General features: G+C 37.4%; 1 protein-coding gene across 1 annotated transcript in view; it reads right to left on the bottom strand.

The window, feature by feature from the left end:
* Positions 1 to 26,963, bottom strand: part of SIPA1L1 (signal induced proliferation associated 1 like 1) — a 355,295-nt gene that overhangs the window by 264,787 nt on the left and 63,545 nt on the right. Inside the window, exon 4 of the mRNA XM_069488451.1 lies at positions 11,165 to 11,231. The gene's annotated coding sequence lies outside the window, so the exon portion shown is untranslated. The remainder of the gene's footprint in view (positions 1 to 11,164; positions 11,232 to 26,963) is intronic.

Here is a 26,963-nt window from a genome sequence, read left to right as displayed (position 1 = left end):
CTGTGCTCTGATCACTGATGCTTGCTTCTGATCCCAGAGGTGCAAAGAGGCCACTGTTGTTCTACTTTCCCCAATTGCTGCAAGCCCCTCCTCTCTGGGTGAAGTGACAGCAAGGCATTTAAAGGACCAGTGCCTTTCTACTCCCCTTCATTTTTTACTTTACCCCTTTTAGGAGCCAGACATTAAAGACTAGGACATTCAAAAGCAGCTGCATATGTGGGGAAAATTAGAAAGTGACCATGCAGCCCGGGCACAGTGGTTCACATCTGTAATCCCAGCACTTTGGGAGGCCAAGGCAGATGGATCATTTGAGCCTAGGAGTTCAAGACCAGCCTGGGCAACATAGTGAGACCTCACCTCTACAAAAACATTTTAAAAATTAGCCAGGCATGGTGGTGCACATCTGTGGTCCCAGCTACTTGGCAGGCTGAAGCGGAAGGACTGCTTGAGCCTAGGAATTCGAGACTGCAGTGAGCTATAATTCTGCTACTACACTCCAGCCTGGACAACAGAGCACGACCCTGTCTCTAAATGGAAAAAAAAAAAAACAAAGAAAGACAGAAAGAGACCATGCCTGCCCAGGGAAAGATACAGGCTCAGAAAAGATCTGAAAAGGCCTTAAGTTTATAGCTCAAGCTGATCCTTAGCACAGAGACAGCCTACAACAATCAATAAAACAAAACCAGTAACAAAAAACAGCAAATCCTGAGAAAGGGGGAGAATCTGATTTCCAGAGTTACCACATTATTAGATTCAAATGTTCAATATTCAACAAAAAAATATCATAAGAGACACAAACAGGAAAGTATGACCCGTTCAAAGTAAAAAAAAAAAAATAAAAAAATAAAAATCAACAAAAACTGTCCTTGAAAAATACTTGCTAACAGGTCTACTAGACAAAGATTTTAAAATAATTATCCTAAAGATGAACAAAGAACTAAAGAAAGATGTGGAGAAAGTCAAAAAGAGATGCATGAACAAAATGGAAATATTGGTAAAGAGACAGAAAACCTAAAAAGAAACCAAAAAGAAATTCTGAAGCTAAAAAGTACAATAACTGAAATAAAAAATTTACCAGAGAGATTCAAAGCCAGATTTGAGAAGGCAGAAGAAAAAAATCAGTGAACTTAAAGATAGGACAATGAAAATTATCAAGTCTGAAAAACAGAAAAAAGATTGTAGAAATGTGAACAGAGGCCAGGCACAGTGGTTCACACTTGTAATCCCAGCACTTTGGGAGGCTGACATGGGAGGACTGAGTGAGGCCAGGAGTTCCAGATGAACCTGGGCAACAGAATGAGACCCTATCTCTACAAAAAAATTTTTTTTAATTAGCCAGGCAGGCTGGCTGGCACCTGTAGTCCTAGCTACTGGGGAGGCTAAGACAAGAACAACCCTTGAGCTCAGGAGTTCAAAGTTGCAGTGAGCTTTAATTGTACCACTGCACTCCAGACTGGGCAACAGAGTGAGACCCTGTCTCTAAAAAAAAAAAAAAGGAAAAGAAAAAGAAAAGTGAACAGAGTAAGGGACCTCACCGTCAAGCTAACCAAAATACATGTTGCGGGAGCTCCAAAAGGAGGTAAGAGAAAGAAAGGGGTAAAGAGAATATCTGAAGAATTAATGGCTAAAAATTTCCCAAATTTGATGAAATATATGAATATAAATATCCAAAAAGCTCAATGAACTCCAAGTAAGATGAACTCAAAGAGACCCCACTGATACACATTATAATTGCTTTCTAAAGAAAAAAGAACCTTGAAAGCGGCAACAGAGAAGCAACTCATCATATACAAGAGATCCTAAATGAGATTATCAGCAATTTTCTCATCAGAAACTTTGCCAGTCAGAAGGTGGTAGGATATATTGAAAGCGCTATTTAAAAAAACAAAAAACTGTCAATCAAGACTCTTATTCCAGCAAAACTGTCCTTTAAAAGTAAGGGAGAAGTTGAGACCTTCCCAGATAAACAAAAGGTGAGAAAGGTTATTACCATTAGACTTGCCCTGCAAGAAATGCTAAAGGAAGTCCTGCAGGGTGAAATGAAATTACACTAGACAGTAACTTGAAGCCACATAAAGAAATAAAGATTTCAATAAAGGTAAATACATGTGTAATTATAAAAACTAGCATTATTATAACAATAGTTTGTAATTGTATTTTGTTCTCTATATGATTTATGAGACTAATACATTTTTAAAAAAATATTAGTCTAAAAGTTAGTACTATTTGTTGTAATTCCACATTTTGTTTTCTATGTGATCTAAGAGACCAATGCAATAGTTTCTTATTAGTTCATGATTAGTTTATGTTTTGAATACACAATGTAAACGATGTAATTTTGTGACACCAATATCAAAAGGGATGGGGACAGAACTGTTAGAGAAGCAGAATTTGTATGTTATTGAAGTTGAGCTAGTATAAATTCAAATTAAGGTATTACAACTTTAGAATGTTAAATATAATTCCTGTGGTAACCACAAAAAAAAATGGCTACAGAGTACATATAAGAAAAGAAAAAGGAATTTAAAGATTTCACTATAAAAAAATCAATTAAACACAAGAGAGTAATACAGGAAATGAGGCACAAAAAGCTACAAGGCATATAGAAAACAAATAGCAAAATGACAGAAGTCCCTTCTTATCAGTAATTATTTTAAATGTAAATGGACTAAACTCTTCAATCAAAAGGCAGAGAATGGCAGAAAGGATTTTAAAAAATAACCCAACTACACGCTATCAATAAGAGACTCACTTTCGATTCAAAGACACAAATAGACTGAAAGTGAAAGGACAGAAAAAAATATTTCACACAAATAGTAACCAAAAGAGAGCAGGAGTGGCTATACTAATACCAGACAAAATAGATTTGAAATCAAAAAAGTTTACATGAGACAAAGAAGGACATTATATATCAATAAAATATACAATACAGTAAGAAGATATAACAATTAGAAAATTTATACACTCAATGACAGACCTTCAAAATATATGAAAAAAATCTGACAAAATAAAGGGAGAAATAGACAGTTCTAGAATAATACTTGGAGACTTTAATACCCCACTCTCAATAATGGATAGAACACCTCTACTGAATATAAGTAAGGGAACAGACAACACAAACTACCAGGAACAACCACAACATCACAAATGAAGCTGGGAATTTATCTAATGAGGAACACAAGACCCCGTATGCTTAGATAGCCACATGACCCTACACAAATAGTCTCTTTCCCATACTAAAACCTTGACAATAACTGAAAAAGGTCCTTACACAGAAACATTAAAATTATGTTATCACTAAATTAAAAGTCATGTTCCCTTTTTTTAAATTTTAGAGAGAGGGTCTCACTGTATCACCCAGTCTAGAGCACAGTGGCATCATCACAGCTTACCATAACCTTGACCTCCTAGGCTCAAGGGATCCTCCTATCTCAGCCTCCAGAGTAGCTAGGACTACAGATATGTGTACTACCACATCTGGCTGATTTTTTATTTTTTGTAGAGACAGGGTCTTGCTCTGTTGCTCAGGCTGTTCTCAAACCCCTGATCTCAAGCAATCCTCTCACTTCAGCCTCCCAAAGTGCTGGGATTACAGGTGAGACCCACCACACCCAGCCTCATGTTCCCTTTTAATCACTAAGAATCCTTAGTGTCCTAAGTTTATGTGAGAATGGAAGCTTAACATTTTAATAAAGGTCAGCTATGGTGACAATAAGAAGTAGGGTCCCCCCCCTTCCTGTTGTAAATCTACAGAAAATTGGGGCCTGGATAAGCACCATTCACCTCCTCTATTTTTGATTCTGTCAGCAAACCATTATCAGGCTGTCTTTTACAAAATCATCTTCTACCTTCCTTGGGGAAAATAAAATGGACTGTCAATCCAGCGAATTGCGTCCCCAGTATTATATAGATCCGTAACAGCTACAGGAGTAAAAAGGAAGAAAGGAAGGGAAGAGGGGAGGGAGAAAAGGAACAACTAGTTTGCTGTTGTAATACATATTATTAACGTAAGATTTACTTTAAAAACAGTCAAATGCATCTTCCTCTATTTTAGTTACTATAATGCAACAAGATTTAACAGAAAATAAAAACTAATTGTAGAAAAGTAAACAATAGGAAAATGTCCTTATCAAATTAAGTATAAAAAGTAGCTCATAATCCCTCGACTTCCTCAGGTTTAAAAAATTTTTTTTTAATTTTTAAAAAGTAGCTTATAAAACATCATACATAGTACGATCCTAATTTTGATTTTAAAATATATCTACGATCACATAGAAGAACAAAAATGAAAGAAAACTTAAAATGTTAGTAGCCTGACAAGAAAAATTACCCAGTTTCTCCTACAACAAATTATATGAAAAGACGGAGGGAAGGGAAATGTTGCAGATTAAGGACTTAAAAGACACGGATGCAACGTGTTAATCCTGCTCGGATCCTGATCCCAACAAAGCACTGTCAAATGACAATTTTGAGACAATGCAGAAAACTGAACATGGACCAGGGCTTACACGACTAGCTAGTAAAAGATATTAATGGTAAAGACATTCATTAATGGTAAAGACACTGTAGCTATTATTTTAAATGCTTCTCTGTTAAAAAATACTTACTGAAGTATTTGTAGGTTAAATGCTATAACATCTCAGCTGTCGTCTAAAACTCCAAGAACAACAAAAAAATAAAACACAAAAGCAGGATAAAGGCAGATGGAACTAGAATGGAAAAACGTTCTTGACTGTTGAAGCTGAATTTCAGGTACACGGAGGGCTCACTGCGCTATTCTATTTTTGTGTACGTTTGGAAAATCCCACAGATAAAAACCAAAAATGCTAGCAGTAACAGTTATTTCTGGGTGGTGGAGACTAAGTAATGTGGTGGGAATTGAGTGATTTTCACTTTGATCTATGTGCTGTCAGGCACATTAGATTTTATACAACAACTATGAATTACTTTTGGTTATCTTAAAAAACAAATGTTACTCCTTTAATAGATAGACAGACAGACAGATAGATAGACTTTTCAATGCCCAGTTCAAGTAATGCCACCTCCACGGATTTAATCCTCCCTCTGTAGATGCCTCAGTGCATTTTACTTATATGTCTACTAAATACCCTATTAAGTTTGGTCATTTACTATGACAATTTTCAATTATGTCTAACTCCCTCTCTAGAAAAACAAGTTGATTACATGGGACATTTCTTTTTCATATTTCTATCTTGGTCAACACTAAGCAAAATGTTCTCTCTATATACTAGATATAAAATAACTATTTGCTTCATTGAATTAACTTGTGCACTAATAAATTCAGGGAGGAAGTAACTGCCAATAGAAGCAGTACATCTTACCTTGTAACAACAAAAGCTTTAATTTCCCTGAAGGTCCCTATACACAGACAGATACTCATCAAGTGTTACCTAAGCCAATTTCTCAAAACATTTATTTTCTAATTGACTGGAAAAAAAACAAAAACATTGGTCAGCAGCAGAAAAGGGTCAGTTACTGAATTAAGTTACAGACTTTAAAAAAAAAAAAAAATGACTCCCTGAAAAAACACAAAGTCCATTAGCATTCATTATCTATCCTACTGAAGGCTCATGCAGAGTACAGCTAAGACCATCTTTATTAAGGAAACCATTATGGGCAGAACTCAGGGCGAGTCACATGCTGAGACAAGCATCGGTTCAGGAGACACGCCCAGCTCTGATGGGCTGGTACCACGTAGAAGGGCGGCTCGCCCACACCACTCAAGCGTCCTTTACCATCTACTAACCGAAGACCTTGGCATATTTTGTGCAGATGTGAGCGGTAACTCTCTTTAAGCAGAGGGCACTCGTCTCTACATTCTCTTGCTTAAAAATCTTTTCCGAAAAAACACAATAAATCCTTCCTCCCAGGAGCACCAAAACCTCCAGAACGTGGCATGCCGGACTTCCCCATGTGTGAGGCTTCACCACCATATGGCCTTAATTGTGCATACGTGGTTTTGATGAAAGCCACTTAAATGCTAGTGAAGACATTTACAACTTCCTTTCATATGTAAAATATGCTTAGGGATTGACAAACATTAAAATAAAGTCCAGGTTTTAAAATAAAACCCCCATCACTAACAGTTTCCCCGAGTCCTTTGAGAAAACATTAGCATATGATGATGCGTTGGCAATGCAAACTTCTACCGAGTTTCATTTCTAGGTCCAGCCTGTGACCTGTTGTTCCCAGAAGCCAGGTCTTCAAAAATGCTTTTGCTCCCTCAACTTTTTAAGGCAGAGAGTGGCAGGTGGGGACGGGGCTGAACTCTGGCCTCCCCCTACATCCATACAGATCATGTTCTCTCTTCTCTATTCCCTGATTCTGTACTCTTTTTTTTTTTTTTTTTGTACTCTTAACTTTTGTTCAGATCCACTCTTATTAGCAAATTTTAAATATATTAAATATCAGACAGGCAAGAAAATGGGCAACATAGTACCATTATAAAACTACAATATAATACCATTATAGACAATCATACCCATACTAACGTAGGGCCCCCCCAAAATGATGAGGTATTAACCAATGAGGCACTCCTCCAAAGACAACTTAATTCAAATTCCTATTACTGTTTGCTCTATTTGTCATTAGAGTGAGTTTTTAAAAGGCAACTCTATTTGATGTGGAGAACTGCTCCCTTTTCTTACGAACATAAAAATAAGAGAAGAATTTAGTGGGAATAAGTTGTTCCTAATGAAAAGAAAAAGGGTACAAGAGCATTAGTAAATGTGAAGTGGTCATATCACAGTTCCACAGCCTGGTAAAAATGGTTGCTAAGCCAAAGGATTTCGTATCATTTTCTTTTTTAAGAACAAAGAAGCAGGCTTCGAATAATAAATAGGCATAATGAAATAATTCTGAAGTGAACTCAGGCCGGGCCAAACTCAATTCAAATTAGTCACTGCCAAAGATAAAAGGAGGACTCTATAAGCATCCCTTTACTATTATACATTTTTAATATTTTTATAATGTAGTCAGCATTTAGATAATAAAATTTTATCTTGTACAATTTACCCTTGAACAACATGGGTTTAGACTGTGTGGATCCACTTATATGCAGATTTTTTTCAGTGAAAGTTACACCAAGTATGCCTGCCTCTGCTGCCTCCCCTTCCCCCCTCCACCTCTTCAGCCCCTGCCACCCCTGAGACAGCAAGACCAACCCCTCCTCTTCCTCCTTCTCTCCCGCCTACTCAACATGAAGATCAAGAGGATGAAGACCTTAATGTTGACTCACTTCCACTTAATGCATAATAAATATACTTTCTCTCCCTTACAATTTTCTCAGTTATATTTTCTTTTCTCTAGCTTACTTTAAGAATACAGTATATAACAAATAACATACAAAATATGTGTTAACTGTTTATATTATTGGTAAGTCTTCCAGTCAAACAGTAGGCTATCAGTAGCTAAGTTTGGGGGGAGTCAAAAGTTATATGCAGATTTTCAATGAGGGGGGGACACCCCTGACCCCCACATCGTTCAAGGGTCAACTGTATTTATCTTGTCTCCCTCTTGTACCTACCCTCAATGCCACTGTGGAACTTCACTGTACACTCACCAAAACACCCTCACAAGCCTGCGCAGGGTTAACGTGAGTTATTCTCTTCCTGGAGTTAATATATTCAAAGCCCTATTTTTATTTAATCTATTGTCTTTGTCAGTGAAGTATGTTTAAAGAGGAAACTCTACTGGAGGTGAACAGCTGTTCTCCTATGTTCTAAGGAAGACATGCCTTGTTAGAATAATGAGGAGAAAAGACACAAGGGTCCATCAGAGCACCGTGACAGGTCAGATCACAATCCCAACAGCCTGGACGGCCAGGAAAGAAAGTTTTCTAGGCTCCCTGTTACTGACCTCTGAATCTGCTATGGTCATTCTCGTGTCAGCGTAAGGCAGTATGGTAATTTGGTTTCTTGCTACCACCAAGAAAACTCTAAAAGAATGTGTCATCATGTATTTGTTTTTTCCTTTTATACCTATTGAGTGGTTGGGATGTCCTATAAAACAGCAAAAGAGTATGTCTTTATTTTCACGTGTTATACTGGCAAACTATTAAATCTAGTAAGCAAACATGACAAATGTTATTTTTTTTTTATTTTCAGGAAAAGAAAGAAGTAGGGACCTTTTCAATTTCCCCAGTTGTTCTCCCACTAAAAGCAGAAGACTGGAATGCAAATAACCAAGCTGAAATAATAGAAAAATTTAAATAATATCTTACTTACCCATGAGTGCACGATTCTCTAGATAAGGGGAAAATCCAAAGCAAAAATAGAATACTTGGGAAAACTATTCAAATGTTTTAATTTTTAAAGTACATAATTTACTAAGAGATCATTATGTATTAACATTATGTTTCTGGCTGGGTATTTAGAAAGAATATATCAATTTTTTTTTTTAATTTTAAAGGGAAAGAAAAAACCACGCTTGCTCAATTCAATGTTTATATTCCAAAACAATGCTGCTCAAAAAATAATAAAAATTAAAAGAATGATGGATTTACTGAGATACATACAAAATTAAATATAAAATACAAGGTTCTGTGGATTTTTTTTTTTTTTTTTGGTGTTTCTGAATTTTTGTTTTATTAATAGATATCCCTTAAGTGGAGAGATAACATTTAGAAAGGAAGTACACGCTTAGAAGACCTAGAGTCATGTCACCAGCAGGTCTGGAAAACCACCCAATTATGGTCTTCCCCTTCTTTTTTTTTTTTTTTGAGACAGAGTCTCACTCTGTTGCCCGGGCTAGAGTGCCGTGGCATCAGCCTAGCTCACAGCAACCTCAAACTCCTGGGCTCAAGCAATCCTACTGCCTCAGCCTCCCGAGTAGCTGGGACTACAGGCATGTGCCACCATGCCCGGCTAATTTTTTTCTATATATATATTTAGTTGTCCAGCTAATTTCCTTCTATTATTAGTAGAGACAAGGTCTCGCTCTTGCTCAGGCTGGTCTCGAACTCCAGAGCTCAAGTGACCCTCCCGCCTCAGCCTCCCAGAGGGCTAGCTAGGATTACAGGCGTGAGCTACTGCACCCAGCTAGCCTTCACCTTCTGTTATCTGAGCAGACCTAAGTGTGGATGCACAAGAGAAGAATCTCCCATCTGACCTAACAGATAGACCATCTCAGCATCATCAGACCGCTGCTATTAACAAAAGTGACTTAAGTGCCCGGGGTGCAGGTTATTAAACTGAGCGACTCAATTCAAAAGACAAGGTATGGCTGTTATTACACGGAAGCTACACAAGTGCTTGGCCTCATTTGGACCACACTAGATAGCAGTATCTAGAACATAAGGCACGTGCTAAAAACTGTCATGTTCAAGTTTATCAACCAGGAGTTACCCTTACTTAAGAGTGTTTAAAAAAAAATACCATCAGACATACAGGAACTGCACTGAAGGTACACATTTTAATATATAGGTCCATTTAGGAAACAAAAAAAGTGTATCTTAAAAAAACAACTTTCAAGACTGAGGTTAAAAACAGAAGGCACTTAATAACATGCACTGATCTTTCTTCCCTCTCCAGGACCAAAGCAGCAGCTACCTTCATAGAACATTCCTGTACACTCCTTGCTTCATCACTAAGCAGGTCTAGAAAATTCCAAAGATGTTACATTCTCAAAGACAATTTTCCAGTTGTGTTGCTCATAAAAAATGTGGGCTCTTCAAATGGCTAAAAATTATGGAAATCTAAAAATCTTTCTTGGATTCCACCTTTAGGAAAGAAGAATGACGCTGGGAATGGGCAAATAAATGCAATGAGGAAAGTGTCCTAAATGTGCTTTAAAAACGTTTTCAGAGATAATCATTCCCCAATTTCTCTTACTGAAATTCAAGGAAGGTCAGAAATAGTAAGCCACTTTGAAAGCAGTGCTCCAATTACCCAGCCCCTTAGCTCTGCACAAAGGTTTATGGACGTGAGATGCTCAGATAACTTCACTGTCCTTTAAGGGTTCTCTCCCTAAGAGCTGACTCCTTAGGCAATTTTCTTCTGACAAAGCAGCAGATAAGAAAAATCCCAAGGTCTTTGTTTCAGCATCTGGCTGAGATCAAGGTTAAGTACAAAGTAACTAAACCAACCCCAGAGCTTAACATATTATAGTACTTTTGGCCTGCAGAAAATGTCTCTCTTTATCTGAATTATGCTGTTGTTCTTCTTAATAAGAGAACATCCTTTTATAATTGTTTAAAATGTTTAAGAAATGTCCACTTAACTATTCACATAACCTAGGATAGAACTGGGTTTCTAACCAGGAGTAGCTACGAGCAATCGCTCCAAGACCAATGGTAACACATACATCAGTAAATGTCAGTCAAGGAGTAGAATATCCAGCCATCTCTCAATTATTCAGGATAAGCTTGGCATTCCTAATGATACACCAGTGTGTCAGAGTTTTTGTAAGACTCTTGTTTAGAATATGGGTTGAGGTACAAATTCTCATCAAATTTTAAGAAACACAGAGAAGATTTCTTTTTTAATGCACTTACTGTGGAATGGAAACATAAGTATGTAACAGAAAAACTTATTAATTTAAGTGGCCAGAAAAATGTCTGAAATGGGCATGGTGACTCACACCTGTCATCCCAGCTTCTCAGGAGGCTAAGGCAGGAAGATCACTTGAGACCAGGAGTTTGAGACCAGCCTGGGCAACACAGCGAGACCTCATCTCTACAAAAATAAAAAATAAATTATCCAGGCATGGTGGTGTGCGCCTGTGGTCCCAGCTACTCAGGAGGCTGAGGCAGGAGGATCACTTAAGCCCAGGAGTTCAAGGCTGCAGTGAGCTATGATCACGCCATTGCACTCCAGACTAGGCAACAGAGTGAGACCCTGTCTCTAAAAAAATAAATACATAAAAAAGAAAAATATCTCAACTGTTATCTGTAAAGATGACAACTCTGAATTCAGAAATCAATGACTAAATCTGTGCAAAGTGTTTCCCATCTTCCCCTTTTCCACCTCTGCCACTCAGCAGTAAAACAACAAAAGGGAGAAAGATAGTGGGAGGAAATACAGGACTCATGTTGATAAATCAAAATTCTGCTATCAGATGATCTTCTAAGAACAATAGTTGACTCAATAGTTTGACTGACATTCCCTTCCCCCAACATGACTCTGTGACTAATCCACCAACTCACCTTATTCCATTTCAAAGTTAGAAGCAAATCTTGCTTTTCAGTCCAACTTGAGGTAATCTCTCAAAACCTAGATTAAAATAATTACGAACTTTAGTATAGCAGTTATTTTCAAATTTTGAAAAACACACAACTGTACCTCATAGTAAGTAAAAGGGGGGAAAAATCACCTCTACTAATCAAAACATAAGTGTGGAATGTTATACTTTGCCTCTAAAACCCTTTTTAATTTGTAATCTCTTTATATTCAGCTCAACACGTACAACCAACAGCCATTAACTGTATGTGTAAAAAAGCCCCCAACAAAGTGACTTTGATGTGGTCAGTCCATCACTTGCCTATGGGAACCACTATTCCATAGACTGGTTCTATACAGGGGGCAATTCCGTGCTGCAGGGAACAGCTTACAATGTCTGGAGACATTTTTGGTTGTCACGAGTTGGGGAAGGAGTTGCTATTTGGCATTTAATGGGTAGAAGCCATGGTTCCTGCTAAACATCCTACAATGCGCAGAACAGCCCCCACAAGAAAGAATTTTTATCTTGCCCAAAATGAAAATAGTGGTGAGGCTGAAAAATCTTGCTCCAAAGCAACCAAACATTCTAATTATTTAAAAATCCTACAATTCTCACATTGCTCATTTCAGATAGACAGTAAGCTCCCACCAGTGTCATAAAATATTTCCAACGATGCCAAACTTCTCATTGGTTAACACATACATGCACAATGGTGTAATTTGCATCACATTACAGATTTCTAAAAATACTAAAATAAGTCAGACTATATATGACCATAAGAGCATCTAAGAAACAAATTTTTTAAAGTTTGCTGAGGCTAAATGCTATTTCAAACTATGTTAATTGCCAAACCCTGTTCCCAATCATATAAAATGGAAGCTAAGAAGAGCAAAAATAACCAGAATTTAGTGTCACTCACAGATATTCCCAATTCCTGGTAAGGACAATAGGAGAAGTTCCTCTTCCCAGCCTGTCACCTGGACATCAGGATTCCCATCTTTCGTTCAGTCACATATAAAAGCACTTCAAAGCAAGACTTATCACGGGTCTACTATGTCCCTGCACTATGACCTCATGCCATACAGCAGGACAGAGCTTGGTAAGACCCTGCTACAGGTCTTTCCTACACCACCAAAACCAAGTGGTACAAACATCAGAAGAAAACTGTGGGGAAAAGAAACCTACAAAGGATATTCTGAAAGTCAGATATCCCAGATAATAAAACTTGCAGTGTTTACAAGTCTGGCCTACAGATTGCACGCACAGAATGGGGGAAAAAAATCTATAACACTCCAAATATATGCTTTGTTTTGTTAATCTTCATTAACGAGCTATAACCAATTACATAAATAAGACTAATTACATAAATAAGACATACCTGGCAGCTGATCTGCCCTAGTAATCCACTTAGGTACATGAATAAACATGCATATTTTAAACTCACACAAAAGGGTATGATTTATGAACACACTTAGAAAGATTCCATCAGAATTACTCCATTCCAACTAGATGAGATTTGCATATGTGGCAAATGGGGTTTACTCTAATTAAAGACTGATTTCTTCCTTGGAATCCTTGGTGCTACACAGGAACTGCCAAAATCAGACTGGACCACAATAATCCCAAGCAGCAAGCAGGCCATGGGCAGTGGGTAGAGGGGCAGAGACTTTGGGCTTGTGCTCCAAAGCACCAGCGGTGTGGTGATCCAGGTAGAGCCTGTGGCAGGTTCAGGACCCCGGTCTGGAGCTCCCACCCACACCTGGGACCTCTGGACCAGTCAACTCCTTGGGAAACATTACTGAACACTGTGCTTATCCTAAGTTGAAATGGAATAAATGGAGCTGACACATGTTCTAGATTCAAGGCACCTGTGAAATCAGCACAGAGCCCCCCCCCCCCCAACACCTCCGCTACAGAAAGAAGTTAACTGGGGAACACAGCCCCAGTCATGAGCCAGAAAAATATATGACCAGGTCAAAAATGACTTCCTGATATCCATCAATGGCTAAGAGAATGAAGCAATGCTACAAAGAAAAGAAGGCGCAGAAATTACTAGGAAGGTTCAGAAGTAATAATAAAAAATATGAAATCTAACCCCTATCCCCATTTTTCTAGATTTAAATTGGTCTTTAAATGAAAACTCATAATAAAATTTCAAAACATAAACACTTCATTTTTTTCCTCTCTTAGCAGCAAAATATATTCTCTTCCAAAAAAGAAAGTTGCTCAATTTCCTGTCAAAAGCAATCCGGAGAAGGCCACCTACACTGTAAAAGCAGCAAGAAAAAAAAATAACAAAATGCTAAAGAAAAGGCTGATGTGTAGGCGTATACTAAGTGCAATGTAACCACCACTCTGGATGTTTAAAAGCTCTTTTCCTTGATCATTCTCAGAAATATGAAAATTGGTATAACTGCTAAACAGAAGTTTGCCCTCCAACCTATCCATGGAAAACCAACCCTCTGCTAGAAAGGTATGGGGCCAATTCTATGTCTTTAGCCCATGGTTTTCTCTGCCAGGGGAAAGGACAGATTCCACTAGACCAACAATTTACCCATAATGTTCTCATAGAAAGAAGGCCGTTCTGACAATGAACCTTCTCCCCATAGCTAACCCACCCCAACTCTGACTCATGCAAATTTCTGGACCGGACCAGCATGGTCCTAATACAGGTTGAGTAGCCCTAATCTGAAAATCCGAAATGCTCCAAAATCTGAAACTTTTTTAGTGCTGACATGATGCTCAAAGGAAATATTCATTGGAGCATTTCAGATTTTCAGATTAGGGATGCCAAACTGGTAAATATACGGCAAATATTCTAAAATCCTAAACATTTATTTTTGGTTAAGAGTGTCAACCTGTGTGTTTGATACTAAACCTCTGTGGACTAACCATTCATGAACATCAATGTGAGCTGACGAGATTATGAATTAGCTACAACATCACATCAACCACTCTATCAAATTCCCCTTACCCTGCTTATACTTTCTGAAAACCTTAAATCCTAAGATAGGCAATCAACAAGCCCAACACTTTATAAAGTAGACTGATACATGCTCAGTATTGCGGTAGATGCAGTGTGATTTAAAAAAAAAAAAAAGGAAAGAAAGAAATTCTTAAACAGCTCACCAGCAAATTGAGGAGAAAAAAATAGCATACCCAAAATAAGTTAAAATTAAATATAGTATTATCACTGAATACAATAAAGTGCCATATGTTTGTAAACCATACTTTGCATTCAAAAAAGCAGTGGGTCACAAAGGCAAAACACAGGGGAAAGAAATAAGTAAGGAGCCTGGAAAGAATGTATTGATGAGATGTTCATAAATATTTGAGAGCCAGCATTCGAAAAGACTAACCAAGATATAACAGGAAGCCACACTGGCAGGGCAGTTGCAAGACAGCCCACAAAAGCAAACCCTTTAAATCTTATAAAAACGATTCATTTGATAAACTAATAAGTCTGAGCTACTAAGTCAACTAACAGGAGGATTTGTTTTGTTTTACTTAATAATCTCAGACCAACCTACAAAAAGGTTGCAAGAACAGTACAAATAACTTTTTTCCCCTGAACCATTTGAAAGTTGCCAACATGATGGCCTAACATCCTGATTTTAGTGAGTAATTTCTACAAACAAAGGCTTTCTCCTACAAAACTACAATAATTACAATCAAAATCTAGAAGTTAACACTGATGTTGTATTGTCACTTACTTCACATTATCCTCATAACGTCCATCTTAGTAAAAGGACTCCAATCCAGGATCTCATGCTATAATTTTCTTGTTGTTGCAATCATTTTTATTTTTATCTCTTTTAAGACTAATCAAGTACAGTAGTGAGAAGGAGGAAAGAGCAGGACGGGCAGTTTGATCTGTAACTGACTGTGGACAACCAATTGAGATAAATATTTAACAACCAGTGTACCAAAAGACTAATCAAGATATAACAGGAAGCCACACTGGCAGGGCAGTTGCAAGACAAGATGGCCTGGTACTTAGTTTTCATGTGTCATTACTTTACTTACATCTAGAAGAATTCCTCAAACTTTCCTTGACTCTCATACTCTTGACAATTTTGAAGATTCCAGGCCAGTTTTGTAGAATGTTCCTTAATCTGGGTTTGTCTGATGTTTCCTTTTGATTAGATTCAAGCTGTGAATTTGTAGCAGGAATACCATAGAAGTGTTCCTTTCACTACATCCTATCAAGTGGCATACAATTTCTAATGTTTTCCCTGACTGGTAATGTTAACTTATATCACTTGATAAAGGTGGTATCTGCCAGATTTTCCCACCAGAAAGTTCCTCTTTTTCCCTTTGTAATTGATAAGTATTTGATGGGATGATAGTCTAAGACTATATAAATATCCTACTTCTCAATAAACGTTCACCCAGTACTTTCAGTGTCCACTGATAATTCTTGGCCAAATAAATTATTCGTTGATGGTTGCCAAAAAGTGATTTTCTAGTCCAGTAATAACCACCTATAATTGTAGTGGGAAAATGGCATTTAGAAACCAAGATCTGGGTGTTAGCTGTGCTTATTGAACAGTTTATCACTGCTCCTAGGCCCCCTAAATGAAAAGAACTACACACATACAAGCTCACACTCTTACTTCTACATTTCCTTCTTTTTCTATGTATGTATACTGAAAACCATGAGTTTCATGCAGATACTTAGAATTTCCATCCAACACCACAGGGTTCACCACCTAGTTTTCACCCTTCCCTTCCCCACTAAATCTGGCTCCCGGCAACCTCAGTATATGTATGTACTGGATTTTTCCCGCCCCCCCCATCATGCCCCCATAATGCCATATAATGCCATCCCTACCTATGATTTGGCATCAGAAAAAGCCTGTTCTCTCTAACTGAAGGATCAGCAAGGGAGTATCTCGGCAAGACAAGAAAAGTTTTAGACAAAACCCACTCTACTCCAGCCACACCACAGACAAAAACTGCAGCCCCACCCCCACCCCCACACCAGCCAAGGCCAAGAGGAGAGCCAGGAGTCCTACACTCACTTGGCTGTGATGAGGCACCTTATTTATAGACTATATAGATTATGATAGCATTTTTACAGAGCCCAAACAAAGCTAAAAATATAGTGTTTACGTATATACTTATTTTAAAAAGCAAGGGAATGTTGAACCTAAAGTTCAGGACAGTGGTCACCTCCAGAGAGAGGCAGGAGGATGGGATCATAGAGGAACACACAGTAGCTGCAAAGACAGATCACGTTCTAGCTCCTATGGAAAACATGCACGTGCTAGGCACAAGCTGCTGGACATACAAGATTTGAGCCTCCCCAAACCACGAGGAGGACTTTATCAGTGTCTCAATTTCACATCTGAGATTTGAGGCCTAAAAAGGTTAAGCAGGTTGCCTGTTCTACACATCTAATAAGCAAGAATTCAGATGCAAACCCACCTCTGTCTGACTCCAGCCTCTTCCCGCTGTGCTCTCTACTCTCAGAAAGGGCAGGAGAAATGCAGCGATGATTCTGAACCAAGAATCCTTTAGGGGAAGTCTCTATCACATTCCAAAGGCTACAAAGTCTGTTCCAATTCAGTCACTAAATAAAATTTCCTTTCACAGGACCCTGTTGTTTTTGTTATGTTTATTTTGAACCCAGGAAACAGGTGAGAGAAGACCAGCAACCCATTCATGAAATTCCAAACACAGCCTAAACCTAAATATGGAAAAAGTATAAAGCACTTAGCCCACAGCATAAAACATGAAATTAGTGACAAAATTTTGAGCCCTTTTAAAGAATTCACATAAAGGGATACTAAGGCAGAACAATGATACTTCTCTGTAGCAAAGAAGGGACATCTTGAGAGGCTTAAATACCACTCTACTATCTGGGGGTGTTTTAAAACTGTTTCCTAAAAACTGAAGATATGGATCTACATAAAAAGAAAACAAAAAGCAAAAAGATAATGCTATTTGTCTTCTCAAAAAATCAGACATAACTCCACTTCTGGTAGAGATAGCTCCAGAGCCCATTAAAGTCATTAATAACAACTCATGTCACCTGGAAAAACCTCATCATCGGCACTGATGATTTTATGAACTGAGTTCATCCTTTCTAAGACTATCTTTAAAATGGAATTAAGTCTCTTCACTGTTGATTCTCCATTGTTGGTGGGATATAATTGAATCAGAAGTAATTTTAAATCTAACTTCCCCCTAACCCCCCAAAAGCCTGGTAAGCTCCATCTTCCCTCTTTTTTCAAACTTTTCCTTCTAAAAAGGAAAAATCTAGACCTAGGCCATACACCAAAAAAAAAAAAAAAAAAAAAAAAAAAATGCCACAGAACAAAGGAAATAAAAGGACATATACAAGATGGTACAAAAATATTAATAATTCAAAACTCAAGCAAGCTTCGTGTTGCAATGTAAAACCATCTACAGTATATCAAGGTTAAGAAATGTAAACTCATTCTCTAAATATAATAAGCAGGTGAAAAGCACAAAGAAAAATAAATCTCACTAGATAAACAGGGAAAGCATTTAACAGACAACCACGCAGGGTCAGGGTTTTTTTTTTTTAAGCTTTTTAATTACTTTCTTTATGAAAAGTGATCAGGTGCTAATGAAGTTGGCCTCTGGCATTAGAAAGACAAGACGTTCTCCTGAAGAATATCTGAATGAAGATGACAAACTGAATAAATTAATCCACAGGCACTTGTTTCTTTCAGCCCACTGCATTAAGCTTAAGTGATCACAACTAGTAATAATCCTTGACAATTAAGGTAGAATAGCCCATCTTTAAAACAAGTTTAAAATCTAGAAAAAAAGGAAAAAATGTATTACCTTAACTTCAAGAAAGGGAAAACCCTAAAACATATTAAAGAGTTTCTTTGTAAACTCCTAAATAATGAATTTGGGGTAAAAATCAACATGGCTCCTTGAAAAGTAAATCCACTCAAGCTAATCTAATTTACTGTTATTGAGGTAACCCACTTATCAAGGGACTGCAAGAATTTATTTCTTAACTTTAACAGATTTGACAACTCATGAAGATACAAGAAAAATGTTCTTCCCAGAAAAGTGCACACCAATGGTTCTTTGATCCCAAATCACATAAAAACTATCTCTTATTCTTCTTTGCCCTGCAATTCTGAGCATAAAATTCCTACATATAGAGTCAAGCAAATGAAATAGGTAGCTGCAAAAAGGCTGCAGTGATGACAAGAGAAGTCAGCACCATAATCATTATATCCCTTGTAATACACGTATATAGTATATTAGAAATTTTTATAGGTTTATTATGTCCATACTGAAGTTTCTCCATCTCGGCAGAAGTCACCTCTATCTACCCAGCTGCTCTGGCCAAAAATCTACAATTCATTCTCCATTCATTTCTTCACACCCCACGTACATTCTGTCAAGACCCATAAATTCCGCCTCACGCAGATCACCTTGGACCCATAAATTCCGCCTCACGCAGATCACCTTGAACCCTTTACTTCTCACCACGCCCACTGTTGCCATGTGGTCAGACCCACTATTATCTCTCAACTAGACAACAAACCCAGATTCCTCATTAATCTCTTGTCCGTCTACTCATGATCATTTCCACACAGCAGTTGGATTTACTTTTTAAAGGGTTAAACTCATCTTATTAGTCCTCTGCTGAAAACCCTCCAAGGCTTCCTGTGGCTTTAGATGTCAAGAAATGTGAAGGAGGTAAACTTCTGCCCTCCTCGTAAGCTAATGAGTTAGTCTATCATGGTTATACGGATGCCAGCAGAAGATGTGAGACTCCAGGGCCAGAGACACAGAACTTCATTACTCACAGCAATAGCAGTGGCCAAAGTATCAGCATTTTCTTGGTGCCGGTCCCTCAAGCCCCACTTCCCAGGAGGTGACACAAAGAGAGCCAGATGACACTTGCACAACAGTAGGTTGTGTTACAAGAGTAACCCTGAGCTTCCTGAGCAGGAACCTTTTTGGTAGTAAGCCTGCCTGACTACCAGAAAGAGATGTTGTCTTTATCTTCCAAGGTTGTTCACTATACAAATCATCCTTGAAAAGAAAGTACAGAACAGAGATAGTATATGGAGAAACACAAGACATACATGGAGTATTATCTCCCAACATTAGAATAGGAGCCAAATTTCTTGCCATGGTCTATAAGGCCCTATGTGATTGGTTCCTTTCTGTTCAATTTCATATGGAAACTCTGTCTCCCCAGCTTATTGTGTTCTAGCTCCACTGGCCATCTTGGGTGCCCTTCTATAAGCCAAGTTCTTTCCTTCCCTGCCCCAGGGCCTTTGTGCATGCTGGTTCTTCTGTCTGAAACGCTCTTTGCTAGCTGATTTGTCACTTCCTCAGAAAGACCTTCCCTGGTCAATCTATCTACTTTAGATACTACACTCACTTCTTATTTCCTTTTTATCACTTTGCTCACTCATTTATTCATGCAATAAACATTTATTCAGCATCTACTACATACCAATCAGTGTTACTGTAAGCACAATAATTACTTTATCTACTTGTCTATGTATTTACTGACTGTCTTCCTCAAGGGTAGAAACCTTGTCTTTTTATTCATCCCTAAGTGCCTAGAGCTTAAAATTGTACATTAAATAAAACTCTGTTGAACAAATGAACAATCAGTACAATACCAAAGACTGAAATATTTGCAGATCAGTGTGGGAAAGCAGCATGGCACTGCACCAAGAACTGTGGAATGAGGAGCTAGAAGTCCTAAATTCAAACCCCAGAGTCATCATTTAGTGGTGCCTGAGCACTTCTACATTCTCTGTAGAATGAAGAAAATCCCTCTCCTGCCTAACCCACAAGTTTATTGTGGGGATCAAACAATAGAATTTAATGGAAGCCTTTGCAATGCTAAATCTAACTGAAGACATATAACACATTGATAGTTGATAATCATGAAAGAGTCACACATTCAACAAGAATACACTACACCCCTTCTCTGAGGTTAGCCCTACTATGGAAACTTACAATAAAAATTTATAACAAGTGAAAGCAGAAAATATTTTGTTCTTTAATAACTTGAAGGAGAAGGATAGTTTTTCCCTTTAAATGTCCTTAAGACATGCTTTTAAAAAAATTCAGATAAAAGGCCTTTAAATGCCCTTAACACATGCTTTTAAAAAAATTCAGATAAAAGGTAAGTGGCCTTTATCTGCTCTTGATTCTAGAATATTAAAAGAATGCTTTTTTGGTTACTTAAGTTATTTTTTAACACATTAACTGCCATGTGAGTTGTATTTAACTCATGCTAGTTTTGAGCCGGGGGCCTCCTGAAGCATATGTAACTCACACGTCTCTTCACCTCGGAGACACATGAACAATTGCAAGTTGCATATACCTCACACACAGAAAACAATAAAAAATAACAAACTTTTTGTTTAAAATTAGAAAGGTTCATTTTGTTTTCTAAGTTTTTATTCTATTTCGTAACACTGTGGCCCCAAGGAAAAATTTTTTTTTCCCTAGTGTGGCAGTCAATGTGTTAAGCAAGCCACTCAAATGCAAATTTAGAAAAATTCAATACTATCCAGAGTGCCCTGAGTGCCAATCTCCAAAACAGAAACTTTTTAGCTTTCTAGCAAAAGTTATGAATTTATTAATTTTGTCTCCTTTTACTGACTTTAACTGAAACCAAAACATGGTCTCTTCACTGCAAGGTGGTGTGTGTGTGTGTGTGTGTGTGTGTGTGTGTGTTTCTGTAGTGAAGGGAAAGTGAACTTCATCCTAGAGGCCAACAGGAGGAGTGACCATACTCAAGTGTGGGCAGAGGGTTGACAACTACAAACCAGACTGTCAACTAGACAAGCCACACAGCTGGCCTGAGTTCACCCACAAACTCATTTTCTATAACCTGACAACAAAATTACTCAGAATTTAATTAAAAACGGTACTGCTTCTATGATGTAAAATGACAATGAAGTATAAACTGATAAAAAGGACAGCGTATGCAAAGTTCATTAAAAAGAAAAAGTGAGAGAGCAGGGCGTGGGTATCCACATCTGCAGTGCCAGCCGCTTGGGAGGCTGCGGCAGGAGCTTGAGCCTGGGAGTTAGAGGTTGCGCTGCACTATGATGGCACCTATGAATGGCCATTGCTCTCTAGTCTGGGCAAGAAAGCGAGCCTGGCTCTTAAAAAATTCATTAATTAACTAAAATAAAATAAACCAAAATAAAAGTAGCTAGAAGAGAATAACTCAAATATTTCTAGTGTAAAGACAAATATTTAAGGTGATGGATATCTCAATTATACTCATTTGATCTGCATATACTGTATGAATATATTAAATTATCACATGTATCCTGAAAATATATACATCTATTATGTATCAACTTCAAAAAACTAAAATTAATTTTAAAAAGAAGCAAAACGTGCCATGTGAAAATTGTACGATTAAGATTCCTGGCCCGGTGTGGTGGCTCACACCTGTAATCCTAGCACTTTGGGAGGCCAAGGTGGGAGGATCGCTTGAGGTCAGGAGTTTGAGACCAGCCTGAGCAATAGCGAGACCCTGTCTGTAAAAAAAAAATTTAAAACTTAGCTAGGCATGGTGGTGCACACCTGCAGTCCCAGCTACTCAGGAGGCTGAGGCAGGAGGATGGCTTGAGCCCAGGAGTTTGAGGTTGCTGTGAGCTATGATGATTGCCACGGCACTCTAGCCCAAGCAACAGAGTGACACTCTGTCTCAAAAAAAATAAAATAAAAAGATTCCTTTTATATAACATTTTTCAAACTCAATATACTAATATATACATATAAATAACTAACAACAGGTACATTGTGCTAATAAAGAGAAGGAATACTATGAATTGGTGATTCTAAAAATTAAAATTAAGAAGAAAATATGAAATTGAAGGAGGCAAGTCCATGGGAAGTCTGTTTGGAACTTCCAAGAAAGATGCTGACTTTTAGAGGAATGGATGCAGATGATCTACAATGTGCATATGAGTAATATTAATAGAGACGTATATTTCAGTACATATATTCAGTTGCTTTTCATTACCCATGTGAAGGTCTCTCAAAAAATGCCTCTTTACATGTTATTTTAAAGATGGCTACCTATTATAGTCTTCATTAACCACAAATACTTTCATGATAGCAAGTACAATTAAAATCTAGGGCATCTAGAAGCTTCTACCCTGAAATTAAATAGTCAAATGTCTAAACCTGTCTTCCAATTAAATAATTTCCCTTATAAATAATAATGATAGTTACTACCTGAGGGTCTGCAATATGCCAGGCACACTATATTCTCTACCTCACATAACCAATATAACAATTGTAGGAGACGGATATTATCATCTCCATTTTACCAAGGGGTGCAAGTAGTTATCAGTGAAGTTTTAAATCTTGCCCAAGATAAATGAACAAGTGATGGCATAGGAATTTAAACCAAAGGCAGTCCTAGTCGAACTTTCTTGCCCTTTTTATACAATGCTATTAATATTAATATATTGCCTCTCAATAAGCTAATATTCACTGTGTTCCCAGGATAATACGTATGAATAAGCTTTACTCATTATTTCATTTAATCCCTATAATACGCTTGCAAGGTAATTATCATTAGCCACATTCTTTTCTAATTTGAGGAAAGACTCCAAATAGTTACATAACTTGGCCAAGGTCACACAGCTGACTTAATAGTAGGACAAGCAGGGATCCCAAGCCTATTGATACAAAGCCTTCGTTTCTACCACCGTATTGTGGAATCTCCACCTTACGGTATTTAGCATAATTATAATTTAGGCATTATTCATAAATTACCAGTTTATTATTGACATGTAGGATTGACAATCCTACATGAAAAGGCATATTGTCTGGCCAGGCAAGGTGGCTCACGCCTGTAATCCTAGCACTCTGGGAGGCCGAGGCGGGTGGATCACTCAAGGTCAAGAGTTCGAGGCCAGCCTGAGCAAGAGAGAGACCCTGTCTCTACTAAAAATAGAAAGAAATGATCTGGACAGCTAAAAATATATATAGAAAAAAATTAGCTGGGCATGGTGGCGCATGCCTGTAGTCCCAGCTACTCGGGAGGCTGAGGCAGGAAGATCACTTGAGCCCAGGAGTTTGAGGTTGCTGTGAGCTAGGCTGATGCCACGGCACTCTAGCCAGGACAACAGAGAGAGACTCTGTCTCAAAAAAAAAAAAAAAAAAAAAGAAAAGAAAAGAAAAGAAAAAAAAGGTATATTGTTAGCTGCAAACTATGTTAAAATATGTATTTTATAAGTATTTTTTCAGAAAAAAACTGGAAAAATATAAAGCAAACATATTTATGAGTAATAGGATTATTGGTGAATCTTTTATTTCTATTTTTCTAGTTTTTCCTTAATTATGACAATTTATCAAAAGGTTAATTTTTTCTTAGCATTCATTTAACATTTTATATTATTAGCTATGCTTATCAATCTTAATTAAATAAAACTTTTAAAAAATAAATAAATAAAACTTTTACTAAAAATATTGAGTAAAATGAGCACCCTAATTGAGGAAAGTCATAACGAAGAAAAATGTTTAAAAGTACACATTAAAAAAGCTACATTTTAGTACAGATATTTTTCTTTCTGTTTTCTGGAACCTATCAAAACTGAATTCTGATTCTGATACATGTTAAACATTATTACTCCTTTTAATTTTTTAAAATTTAGTTTACCATAACTTTAGCATTGAACAAACAGGTGAACAACAAAGAAAAATACACCATAAAATTAAAGCATGTCATTGTTAAGTAATACAACAACAAAGAAAAAGCCTTATTTTTGTTTAATTATACTTATCCAAAGAAAGAAAGAAAGTAAAAAAGAGAGGTACTCAGAATCCCCTAACTTGGAAGAAATGCTCAGAGGAAAATTACTAAAGCCAGCCAAGTCAACGCAACTTGAGGAAAACACCCTTAGAAAATATGGCACAAAATCTTTACGAAAAAAAAAATTAGTTTTAGTGACTGTTCAGGCATTTGCGCAGATTAACAATAATCTGAACAAACCATTTAATGGCTCTAAAAATGTTGTTTAAGCTAACCAAGTAACCAGAATATAAATATCCACATTCAGTCGAATTAACTTTGCAAAATGCATACTCTTCTCATTTTGTTCAGCGACCCTACATCGTGTTCACTAAACCTCCTGGGAAGCACTGCTCCCTCACTGTGGAGGCTGCAGCCAGCACAACCAGAAAACAGGAGGTGCATAGATTTCATTTCCTAAAGGAAACCACCTCTCAATTACTCACTGTGGAGGACGCTGACAAGAATACAGTATCTGTTTTAGAGGCCATCTAATGTGCACTCCAACAGAAGAAGAATTGTATAGGATCAGGAAGGTAAAAAGGGGAGTTCAACTTTTTCCAAAATGTTTTACGACCTAAAGCAAATATGGCAAAATATTAAGATGTGATGAAGCTGGAAGGTATTATTCTTTACACTTCCCAGTTTGTCTGAAATATTTTAAAATTAAAAATAGTACTAATGTTTAATATGCATAATACAATACTCTTTCCTTAGTGTATTTGTACTGATTAAAACACATACATACAATCTCAACATCCCTTCCAGCCCAGTCTGTGACCTCTGACCACCCAAGGAAGCCACTGCCAACATGAATCCCAAACATTCCGTAAGGTTTAATTTGCTCCTTTGCAAAGTACGAATTCAGAAAAATTGTCATATGATAGGATAAAAAAATAAAAATTTATTTACGTAATGATGCCAAAATAGTCACAAGTCATCTGAGATGGTTTCTGTGTATATCTTGAATTCATTTCTAAAATGAAATAAGTAGGTTTACTTCTCAAAATGGCACACTTCCAGATCACATAGTCCTAATCCCCCAGAGGAAAATACAGGCTCTCAAGACACCTTACAAAGTATGCCACCTAGTTTTCACACCAAAAAAATCACTTGGGGTATGAAGGTGACAAGAAAATATATTAATGTCAAGTTCACAGCATCATAGAGTAAACAGAGCTTTTAAAAATGAGTTCTTAAACTCTCGTCTCACTAAAAGAACCAGAATCCACATTTGCACAGTGCTTTTGACTGCAAAGGCAAAAAGCACTAAATGGAAATTGCTCTGATATACAGGAAACAGATGGGGTGGATAATGCAAACAGTTAATCAACTGCTTCCTTCTTCCCTTCACTGGAATTTAAGAAACATTTCAGTTGATGACAAAACAAAAACTTAAGCGGAAGTTCACAGCTGAAGCAAGACTTGAACGCACATCAAGGAACACTTCATGAGCATCCTGGAGTGGTTAGTCCTAAATGATAAAGAAAATTTCAGCTAACCTTTCATTGTTCCCCAAAATGACTGTCACACTTGCATAGCCTCAATGAAAACTGCCATCTCTCTGTACCCTCACCAGCCAAACAAGTCAGATTTTCATTGAGGTGCAATTATTTATTTAAGAACAAGTATACACTTTAATTCAAGCACTTCTGAAACATCTGCTGGATATAGGCTCTTAGCAAAAGGCTGTGGAGCTCCAAAGATCACCTTCCTTTCAAAAAGTTTACAACCTAATTCATGGGGAGGGATATGTAAAGGCAATAATACAAATCAATGTAGGGAGGCAGAACTTCAAGGACAGCAAAAGAACACAAAGGTTAGAAGATGAGTTCCATGGGACGGAGGAAGAACAATGCGTAAGTTTCCAATTGGGTAAAGAAGGAAAAGCAATCTGGGGAAGGAAACAGAATAAGGACAGAAAAGGCTGCAGTGCACATGGTGTTGAGTGAACGAAGAGTACAACCCATGGAAACACATTTTCCATACCAAACATTTTAACTCTAAAGGTAGCATAGAAATTTTCCCATGAGACTCACAAGAGATAAATGCGTAAGTAAGGGAGGCACCAAAGTTCTGCTTTGGCCTTACTGGCCATTCTGAGTCTCATCTAGCTTTGGCCTTATCCTTCAGAAAGCCCAGGAGCCAGATGCCTCCTTCTACATCATTTCTGGCATCCGCGAGCAATTATCGTGTGATTACAAAGGTGACCGTCAAAGCTCAGCATCCCAAGAGCGTCAGTTATCCACCACACAGGGCCTGTTATCCTGAGTTACTGCTAATGTGTGAATACTCGCTTTTAAACACAGGGAAGCATTCAGATAAAACTTGGAGGACTTGTAATTCTATCAGACATTTTAAGTATAAATGAGTACTATGTTTATTTATGCAAAAGAAAATGCTAAAATTCTTAATGATGAATTTGAAAACTTAATTTTATTCACAAAAATAGTTCAGAACTTTCAAATAGTGAAAGTGGAAAAGCATAATCTTCAAAAAAATTAGCCTAAAGAACTGCAATGAAATTTTAGTTATTTAATCTCATTTAGGCCATCAGACTTTTAAGAAAAAAAAAATTATATATGGGAATTTGTCACACCTTGTAAGGATCAATTAAAAAGAGAGCGAAAATTTGCCACCTGAGATGCTAAAAATGCATCATACATGGCCACAGTGGCAGGAGGATCACCTGAACCCAGGAATTCAAGACTACCATGTGCTATGATTGCACCTAGGAACAGCCACTGCACTCCAGTCTGGGTAACATAGCAAGACCTGTCTCTTAAAAAAAAAAAAAAAAAAAAACCATCGTGTACTTACCATAAAGTGTACAAATAAGATGAAAAATAGTGGCTTTTATGATTAAAAGGCTGCCTGGACAAAAGAAAGTATGAATACCACATTTGGCAAATAACCAACAAAACACATCTAACAACCAAATTACACAGAAAATAGTGGTGCATTTGCTGGAACCAACTGGCAGGACTAGGAGAAG

Source organism: Eulemur rufifrons, chromosome 2, assembly GCF_041146395.1.
Source record: "Eulemur rufifrons isolate Redbay chromosome 2, OSU_ERuf_1, whole genome shotgun sequence".
Lineage (NCBI taxonomy): Eukaryota > Metazoa > Chordata > Mammalia > Primates > Lemuridae > Eulemur > Eulemur rufifrons.
The sequence above is the reverse complement of the archived record's forward strand: the minus strand, read 5'-3'. Positions and strand labels throughout refer to the sequence as shown.